This window comes from Puntigrus tetrazona, chromosome 6 (assembly GCF_018831695.1).
Source record: "Puntigrus tetrazona isolate hp1 chromosome 6, ASM1883169v1, whole genome shotgun sequence".
NCBI classification, from domain to species: Eukaryota; Metazoa; Chordata; class Actinopteri; order Cypriniformes; family Cyprinidae; genus Puntigrus; species Puntigrus tetrazona.
Window position 1 is genome coordinate 6,310,481 of NC_056704.1, and position 9,896 is coordinate 6,320,376.

General features: G+C 38.0%; 1 pseudogene; it reads left to right on the forward strand.

The window, feature by feature from the left end:
- Nucleotides 1-228: 228 nt before the first annotated feature.
- Nucleotides 229-6,172, forward strand: LOC122346775 (annotated as a pseudogene).
- The last annotated feature ends 3,724 nt before the right edge of the window (nucleotides 6,173-9,896 follow it).

A 9,896-nucleotide genomic window follows, 5' to 3' on the forward strand; every position in this document is an offset into this window, starting at 1 on the left:
TCGGGTAACGACGACTGGCAAAATTTGGCTCTTCAATATGAAATCTTAATTACCGCAGGAGGCGACAGATGAGAATGGGCAAGTTTAGACAAACAGGTGTTGCGGACTTTACCATCTTATTGTAAACCATCAGCTGCAGTGACAGCCTCCAGTCTCCTTCTATTCTCCGCTCGTGTTCAGCAACTGTACAGTATCAGGCACAGGCTCTGTTCATACCGTGGCCAGAGGATGAGGACGAGCCAGGGTAAGGGCAGGAAATCCAAAGGACATGATGGCAAACCAAAATCTAAGGTACAGTTTCTTTGGTAATACTTAGGACAAAGTTAAAGTAGCATTTGTGGGCATTCTGTAAGACATAAATGCCATTCTTTTAGCTCTAATAGTAAAAGCATGGTACCAACAATAATTCACTTTCTAATTATAAATGAAGATAAAAAGTCAATGATGGATGCCCTTGAGACACCCAATGTGAGAACGTTTCAGTGTTAGTGTTGAAATAGGAAAAAACGACAAAACCCAGTCTAATATAGAATTCAAGCGGTACAATGAAATAACATTGTGTGGAATAAAAGGTATAGCGTGGACTGTTTTCGAAGCATGCCAGTTGCTGATGAGTTTGTGTTACCGAGGAAAATAGGCAGTTTTCTGTTTGATCACTTTGGCTGCTGCAGTGTGAATAGATCAGCATGCTGATCGCCAATTTGTGTTAGTTAACTGATCTGCAGAGTTTAAAGGCAACTGTGAATAAAACATGAGTGCCCTGTATGCTTGAAGCGATTGAATAATGATTGAATTACATCAGTTGAAGCACATTCATGGATCGCTATGGATTGGTGGAGACAAATATTTACTGTTACGTAGTGCGCACTGTGAGTACTGGCTTAAGAGTTCCATGTGTTATGGTTCACTGTGGCTTATTCAGCCATTTCAATCCTGTGCCCTTCAAGGGGTAATCCAATAAAGAGGAGCACAGAGTCGCTCCTCATCTCTCTCTCAGAACCAAAAAGACACACACAACAGCGTATCTGGGACAGGCAAGTCAAGACTATTCTCTTCTCTTCTGCTTCTCTTCTCTTCTCTTCTCTTCTCTTCTCTTCTCTTCTCTTCTCTTCTCTTCTTTTCTCTTCTCTTTACCTCCCCTATATCTCCTTTGCTTTATGTTAGCATCCTGAGAAGCTGCACACTGAAGCTCAAATCTACATCTTATCAATCTGCACTACAATTTCAAACCTTTGGTGTTTGTTCTTTCAATTGAGAATCTATTTCAGAAACTATTCTAAATTCTGTTGAATTTTTCTATTCTAATTTTGACTTATGTTCTGTGATCCATGTACAAATGAATTGTACCTTCAGACAGACCAATTAACACTTACCAGAGTGTCTTTTTCTCTGCACCATTTAATAGCTTTAGAGATTGAATAAGTCCAATGAACGAGATAAAGATTGTTAAAAGTTTTTGTTAAAACGACTTGATTCTGAAAATATTACTAATATCTCTTGATTTTGTTTGCATTTTAATGGATGTGGCCTCCATCATCTAGGTTTGTAATTTATAAACATTGTTTTAATACTGGTATGAAAGGTTTAGTTGTCTTTTGGGTACAAGTTGGTATGAGGATAATAAATGTGTCAGGCATCTCACGGCCACCTGTGTGTTCATCCAGTTATGGCTGAAAGGTTCCACACACAGAAGCCTTCACGCGTTTCGTTAACTGCACCACCATTTGAAATGAATGGGTTTAGTTTGAGAGAAACTATTAAGGTTCAAAGTAAATCCACATGACTCAAGCTCCTGTTTGTGTCAATTGTATTAATTTCTTTGTGTATATCGGTCTGGACTAGTTACTGATAGTTAGGGATGCACTGAGGACAGCTGGAACCACTGAGACTTGTCTGATCCAGTGCAGTGCTGGGTGCCAATGACAACAGTGTGACCACTTCAAAGATCATTCGAATAGCATTGTGATCTGACAAATGTTCACAGTGCAGATTTAGCTGACTCATTTTCTGTGAGGCATGCAGTACATGAAAGAGTCTATGATGTTATTAGATGAAGGTCACAATGATGAAACCCTTTTACCGGCGTAATTTATGAAGTAACATTATTTGGGTTTGTCACAACTGGAATATCAGTTAGCATTGCTCCTGTAACTCACCTGGTATTCAGTTTGATCTCGCGATCACGAGAGCGAATCTCGACACTTGTAAAGCAAATGAGAGAGAAACTGTAAGACCAACAGTATATATGGAACTCGTTGCCCTGACCTGTCTTGCATTTTGTTTACTGCATAAGTGTCTCTGCAAGACAAGATTTGCAGAGACTTTTTGTGTTTTGACTGAGACTCACTGAGAAATAGGTTGGGCGTTGTGTGCAGTTGCACAAGTCAGTCTGGACGGTTCTGGGGATGAAGCAGGAACATTAGCAGAGGGCTTCTGGGGAACACAACAGCTGGGACTAGCCACATTTGGCACGTAGCCTACTCTCTTCTTTAGAAAGTTTGCGTCATGTATGCCTTTATCTAACAGATCATACCGGTATTATAGGCCTACAAGTTAAGTTTCATGTGCTGCTTTCAGTTTCAATGACCTCCTCAACCTGTCCACACCATTAAACACGTTTATCTTTTAGGAATCGTTTGAATCGCGAGATGTAGAACACTTTGCGTGTCACTACTGCAGAGTGCTTTGTTTGGGAAGAAGTATGTTCTGCGTGATGAAAATCCATTACTGTGTGAAGAGTGCTATATGAGAGCCTCTACTCAGCACCTGCGAGAGTGCAAAGAAACCCATTGGCTGCAACAGCAGAGCATGTGTATCTTCACATTTTCTATGACATACAGTGCACAATGCTTAAAATACCCTTGTGCCCTTGCCTTGTGAAAAAGAAGTATATTTTAGTAATATTTTAGTATTTAGGGATAAAGTTACAATTCGAACAATTAAATTAAATTTAATATTGAATAACATGCTATTAATTCAAATTCTAATGGAGTGCTTTACATGTGCATTAGTCGCTAACATCTAAAATAAGTGTACTAAAGGTACTAAAAGATACTCAAAATAAATATAAAATAAACAAAAAACCTTTACAGCATACTTAAATTAATGTCGAGAACTGACAAGTCTAAAGTGGCATTTAGTTCATTTATATTATAAGCATTACTGTTTTTCTTAAATATAGCCTATTTTTATGATTTTAAATACCTACAAATGCACAGTCGATATAATTAAATGCGCTTCTTTTTCAAGAGTGCTCAACGGAAAAGGAAATGATTCCGAAAAAATGCAGATTTTCCGTTGCTTCAATTCTGATAATAGCTACATTACTCTGCGTGTTATAGAACTCAGACCCTGAGCAGAGGTCTGAGCACAGAATATTGACCATTTTATATGTAACACAGTGATTTGAAGCTTTGTGTGACTGAGCTCTGAAAGCTGAGAGATCACCAGCAGAGCGGCGGGGTCACTGGAGAATGAATGCCAGCTCGCTCTGGACTGAAGCCAGTCCAAAACCAAAAAAGAGGCCAGGTTCACATTGGTGCTGAAAAAAACAGAGACATTTATTGATATTTCAAAAGACAAATTTCGGTTTCAGATCAGCATATTTTCGCAGATGTAGCTGTTATAGCTGTTCTCTAAAAATTTTATTTTTTGGTGTCATCACTTACTGCTGAACTATTTAAAATTGTATTCAATAATAAATAAAAGCCTGATAGCACAATGCTAAGCCATAGAAGACTGTACAGAATATGTGCCTAAATAAAAAAATAGTACAGTGTATCATATTGAGCATTACAGATGATATATAATAACCAGAATTATTTTAGAGTACATTCCCATCCTTATATTGTGGCCAGATATAAACTCGCCTCTACAGGCTTCTGTGACTTTCTGTCATTAGTGTCACATTACATGCTCATTAGTCTGATGAGGAGGCTTGTCACCAGCTGGAGGACAGGCCTGGGGTGGAGCCACATCTGTACGGCCCGTCCTTGGCGGATGCTGCAACACCGTCCAGCTAGTTGCAGGCACTCAGAATGACCTCACGGCACACCTTGGACGGACGATTTAACGGCGCGCTCTCTCACTCCAAATCGCTGGATAGTGCAGCACTGGTGTCATAGACTCATCCTGGGCGGTGTCGCGTTCACAGCAGGACGAATTCTCCTTCGCGTGCTCGATTGGCGGGTGCACTGCCATTGGTCGCCGAACACCGGCACCTGCGGCTCTCATTGGCTGACATTGAAGCTGACATTGAGAACGCACTACCCTCCGCTCTCCTAATTAGCTGTTCAAAGGCTGAAAAAAGAAGCACGAGGCAAGCGCAGTCACCCTTAAAGCCAAGTTTAATGCATGTGAGGCGGCAGGCCCAATTTGTCTTCACCTGTATGCGTTTGTCCTCAGGATCTGTCTTATAAGGACCCGTCACTGTACGATGACTGCTTCCACTGCTTCAGATGCCACGTTCTTTGGTGGACAAGCCGTTCTCACCAGAGACGAGCAACTACCTGTATACTGAGAGTGTTACTCAATGAGTATTCCTCCAAATGTTTTGAGTGCAAGAAGACAATCATGCCAGGTAAGTGAAACTCTTTTACTTGAACATACATTAAAATTCGTGTCCGCCAGAGGCGCAGGCTAATGATAAACTTATAATAGCAATAATTATCTTTAATATGGGAGTGTGAGCAATGAAATGAATGATTTCGGACAGTTAAGCCAAAAAAGAAAACATTTATTCATATGTGTCATTTTTTTAACTACAAACCTGAAAGATTTTGATTCATCTTCCACCTTCTATACTCTGACGCTTCATAATTTCATATAAACACTGTAAATGTAATCATGTGAAATGAATGGTTTTCTGAAAAGATTTCCGTTTGGATTTAATACTGGCTTTTATTCACATGTAAACATTAATCAACATTCGCCATCGTACATTGAATATGTGAATTGAATTGAATTAATTGAGAGAAATACGCATCTGGCTATATTCTCTAGTAATCATTTTATGATCATGAAGTTAAAACCGTGTAGATTTTATGCATAAATGCTAAGCATGAATGCCACCATAACTAGTGAGTACATTTTTGGTCTGTTTTTAGTCAATATATGCAGCAACTTGTTTTGTCTGCATTTTCTCTGTTGTCCAGGCTCTAGGGTAGACATAAGAGGGCAACCTTCCGGCACAGAGACCTGCTTTTCCTACCAGCGCTGTCAGCAGCCTATGGAACCAGAGCTTCATTCCTAAGGACAACAGTAACTACTGCGTTCCTTGCTAGCTGGTTGCACTGCAGTGTGTGCAATGCAAGAAGGTAAGAACCGCTAGATGCGACGTTTTACATTGAATCAAAATGTGCATTCCCGCCTTCATCACTTCCTCTCAGCCGATCACCACTGGAGGCGTGACCTACCGCGACAATAGCAACAAGGACTGCTTCTTATTATTGCTGGCTGTAAGCGGCAACTGTCTGGCCTTCACCTCTCGTGATGACTTTCCCTGCCTCAACTGCTTCTGCAATCCTGTACGCCAGAAGTGTGCCTGCACCACTATAAGCGGTATGAGACTTAGAAGGGAAATGGTCGTTGACTAAATCAAAATTTCATTTATTACAAAAACATGCTTTTCGTGGAAATTAAGGCTTATAAAAGTCAAAATTAGTCAGAAAAGCAGCATGAAGATATATCTGTCCGTATGAAAAAGTGTGCTGTATTTATATGGTTTCTGACCAATACAAAACTATTTATCATATAAGCTTTTATATTCCTATTCCTTTTTGTGATTTTGTTCTAATTCTCATTCTAATTGTGTTTCATGGAAAAAGAAAAGTCTCACAGATTTGAAATGACATCTGGTTGAGTAAATCTGATTATTTTGCTTTGAAATCGTGCCTTTGTGACCTCAGGCCCTTGTGGAGTCCACGCCGTTCTTTTGTCCACACTTTGTAAGCGACAGTCATATTTCCCATGATATCATTACCATCGGAGGCTTTATTACTTTCGTTTCCCTCAAATCCTTTGCAGGTCTGAGGCGCTTAAGTACATCTCCTTTGAAGAGAGACAGTGCGGCAATGACTGCTTCAACTGCAAAGAAGTGTCTGGTGTCCCTGGTGAGGCGTGACTTTCTGATGGAGGACGACATCTGTGTCCTGACTGTGGCAAAGACATCTGATCGCAGCACTGCAGTTCTAACATTTTATTTTTATTAGCGGCTTTTATTCTTGAGGTCAGTACAAGCTTTATTAAAGGTAATATATGTCTAATAAAAATTCTCTTTAGATAATGAACTTTAAAAGAGCCTGTGCATGCGAGGCCAGATGTATAATATTGTGTCATAAATCTGTGGTCATTGGCAAAGCAAAAAAGAAACATATGCAGTGTGAAAATAATTTTACTTAGATATACAGACATAAATCGCAGCGAATGTTTACATTGTTCGTATTTCCTTTGCAGAATTTGCTTTTGTGACTAACGTTTGCTTTTGACTCATCAGTCAATATATATATATAAATAATACAGCATTTATAGCCTGTGTGAAGGGAATTTGCTGGAGCTAATAAACTTCTTGAAAAGACATTCATGTAAGGCTCAGTACTGCTTACAGAGGAGATCAGCTGTAATAAAAAAAATGACTCACATTCAATTAATTTAGTCTAAATATGCCTCAGCTGTGTTTCTTATCTCTCAGTGAGGAAACTCAAAACAGAGCCCCAAGGTCTGATTCATCATCCATCTGTCTCTGTAGTTTATTAAAAACAATGCAGGTTTATTATAGTCAAATCTCACTGGGGTTGAATTTAGAAATATTGAGTTATTTTAATATTATGCCTATTCTGACCTGTTATAATAGTGAGTATTACCAAGGAATATATTATTATTTTACCATGATTGTCGTCAGACGTTGGATGAGTGTAAACTAGTTTTACTAAAGAAAAAATTATTACAGCTCCCTCTTGTGGTAGAGTATAAATTAAATTTCCATTTTGTTGCATGCCGGAAAAATGTCTATAAACGTTAACTAAATGGCGTATTTAGACTGTTTGTTTTACTACTCTTTTTCTTTTTTCTTTTTTTACCATAAACAAAATGAAAACAAGCAAAACAATGACTTTAGAAGTCGTGTTTAATGTTGTAATCCATATTATATTCTAAAATAAAATGTGAATCAAATGTAAATTATTATTATTATTATTAACAATAAGAACAATAATTGGAAATCGAAAGACCCCAACGGAGTACGGGCTTACTTAAATATCTAACATTATAAAGAAATTACAAATTAAGAGATAATTTACTGATTGTTTGCTGTTTGTTTTAACGACATTAATGCTGAAACTAAATCTATTATGCAAACCTTTAAATGTAAAAAATTAAAAAAATAAATAAATAAATAAAAAGCCAGAATACCTAATCACGTGGCCGGATGTATTTCGGCCACGTGATTCAAGATGAATAACTTTATTATTTATTTATTTTAATTTTACATTGGAAGTTTGCATAATAATTGGTTTAGCATTAATAATCAGATAAACTAAATCGATGGCTAATCGTAAACCATTAATTCTTATTTCTTTATAATATTGAATATTAGCTCAGCCGCTACTTCAGATGAATAACTCAAGATTTCCAATGAATAACGTGTTAATAATATTAATGACTACGGTTTCGACTACACATTTGAAATATGTATGGTTATAACATTAAACACGACTAAGTCATTGTTTTGTTTGTTTTCATTTTGTTTATGGCAAAAAAAAGATATTAAAACAAACGATCCTAAACTGCACAAACGATCAGATTAGCATTTATAAAACGACCCTTCGGCCTTTAATATTTGACATATTTTACCTGAAAAGGTAACAATTTGGCAATAAACTTAGTTACTGCTTTCATCAGCATTTGACATTAATCATGTTAAACTAATAGCCTTATTCATGACAACTATTTCACTATAATGGAATAAAATAGCATAACTGTACAAATAATAATATTTGTATTACTATAAGCACGAAGGCTGAAGCAGATGATGAGTCAGGCTGCTGGCTTTCTGTTTGGTTTCGCTGAAGACAGAAAGCGGCGTGAGAACATATTTAAACAGAATGACCGAATAATGATCATTTTTATTGCATCTGGCTTACATGAATGTCTTTCAGAAGTTATTAACCGGCAATTCTACGAACCTCATGTTGTATTATATATATATTCGACTGATGGTGCTGAAGCGTTAGTCTAAAAGAAGTCTGCAAAGCTGCTACGACAACATTCGTGTATATCCCAAAGTAAAAAATTATTTTCACACTGCATATGTTTCTTTGCTTATTGTATTACAATTTATGACACAATATTATATTAATTGACACCATGCACATACACAGGCTTCTTTAAATTCATTATCTAGAAATTTTATTAATTTACCACGGCAATAAAGCTTTATATTGACAAAAGCTTGTTTAACATAAACAAATATTCGGGGCTTACGTGCTGCGTGTCAATAATAACTGCAGAATCAATTTTAGATTAACAAAGTCTGCTATAGTCGACTGTGACGGACACCAGAACACTCTTTACAGTTGAATGATCGTGTGCCTGTCTCTTCAAAGGAGATGTGCTATTGTTTACTGGCGACAAATAAAGCACTGGAATGGTAATGATATCATGAAATAAATAGGCTGCAAGTGAACAAAAAGAGTGAACTCGCTGCTTTGGTGCTGCATTCAACAATAATGTTGCTCAACATTAATATTCAAATCTGTCATTATGAAGCTACAGTGTGAGTGGGAACAAAAATGCAAAACAGAAATATAAGCGATGAAAATGATAAACGATTTTGTGACAGCTTCAACACTCAAATAGCACACTTTCGTAGCGGTTGAATATATCTTCGTATTTCTTTTCTGACTGAACGATAAGCCTTGGTAGCTCTTTTTAATAAATGAGTCTTTTATTTGATCAGCGACTCTAGAATAGCTGCCATAGGTGGTGCGAACAACACTGGGCGCGGTGGCAATGAAAGTGAAAACGCTGGCCCGAGCTATGCCACGGCACCGGCACACAGAAGCGGTCTGCCATGGCTGGATCTGTGGTCACCTCGGTGATGACCTCGGCTTTGAAAGTGATGAAGGCGTGAAAGCTCTGGCGCTTTTTCGGTAATGGCACATTTTTGTCGCGGTTCTTACCGCTCTTGCATTGCACGCACTTTGCAGTAGCTATTTCATAACGAGCACGGCCAATTACTGTTGTCATAGAATGGCTGGCAGTTTCCGAAATAGACTGCTGTTTGGCGCAACTTGCGCTTCGTCTCGACTGTTGCCCTTATCTTTCCATCTTCCTGAAACACGAACAACTGAAAATACGAACACAAACAACGTTATGACAAGCTGCGTCTCAATGAACCCATGAATTACGTCGCTGACAACGCTGTTGTACATAAAAATTCCACGCATTTGTCTACAAAATGTTACTAGGAAGCTGTCTTCGAATGCGTTCAATTCAATTCAGTCAATTCACGTATTCAGCTGTTGATATGTAGTGTTGATTGTGTTTACATGTGAATAAAAAGCGTGATCAGGTAATCTTTCGAAAAACAGTCATTTTACATGAATTGTTTAATGCCTGCAGTATGACGTCGTATAATAGAAGGTGGAAAGATGAATCAAGTCTTTCCGGGCTCTTCGTGATGAAATGATGCTTTCTTTTGGCCGAACTGTCCCCTTGAACTCGATTCATTTCTCAGCACTCCCATATTAAGGCCAATTATGCTATTATGTTTATCGTCCAGCTCATGCCTCATGTTTGAATAGCCAGTTCAAGTGTGAAGTTCTTACCTGGCATGTTTATAGCTGGAAGAATGCATTGAATAACACTCAGTACGTGCTCGTCCTTGAGACGACTTTGTC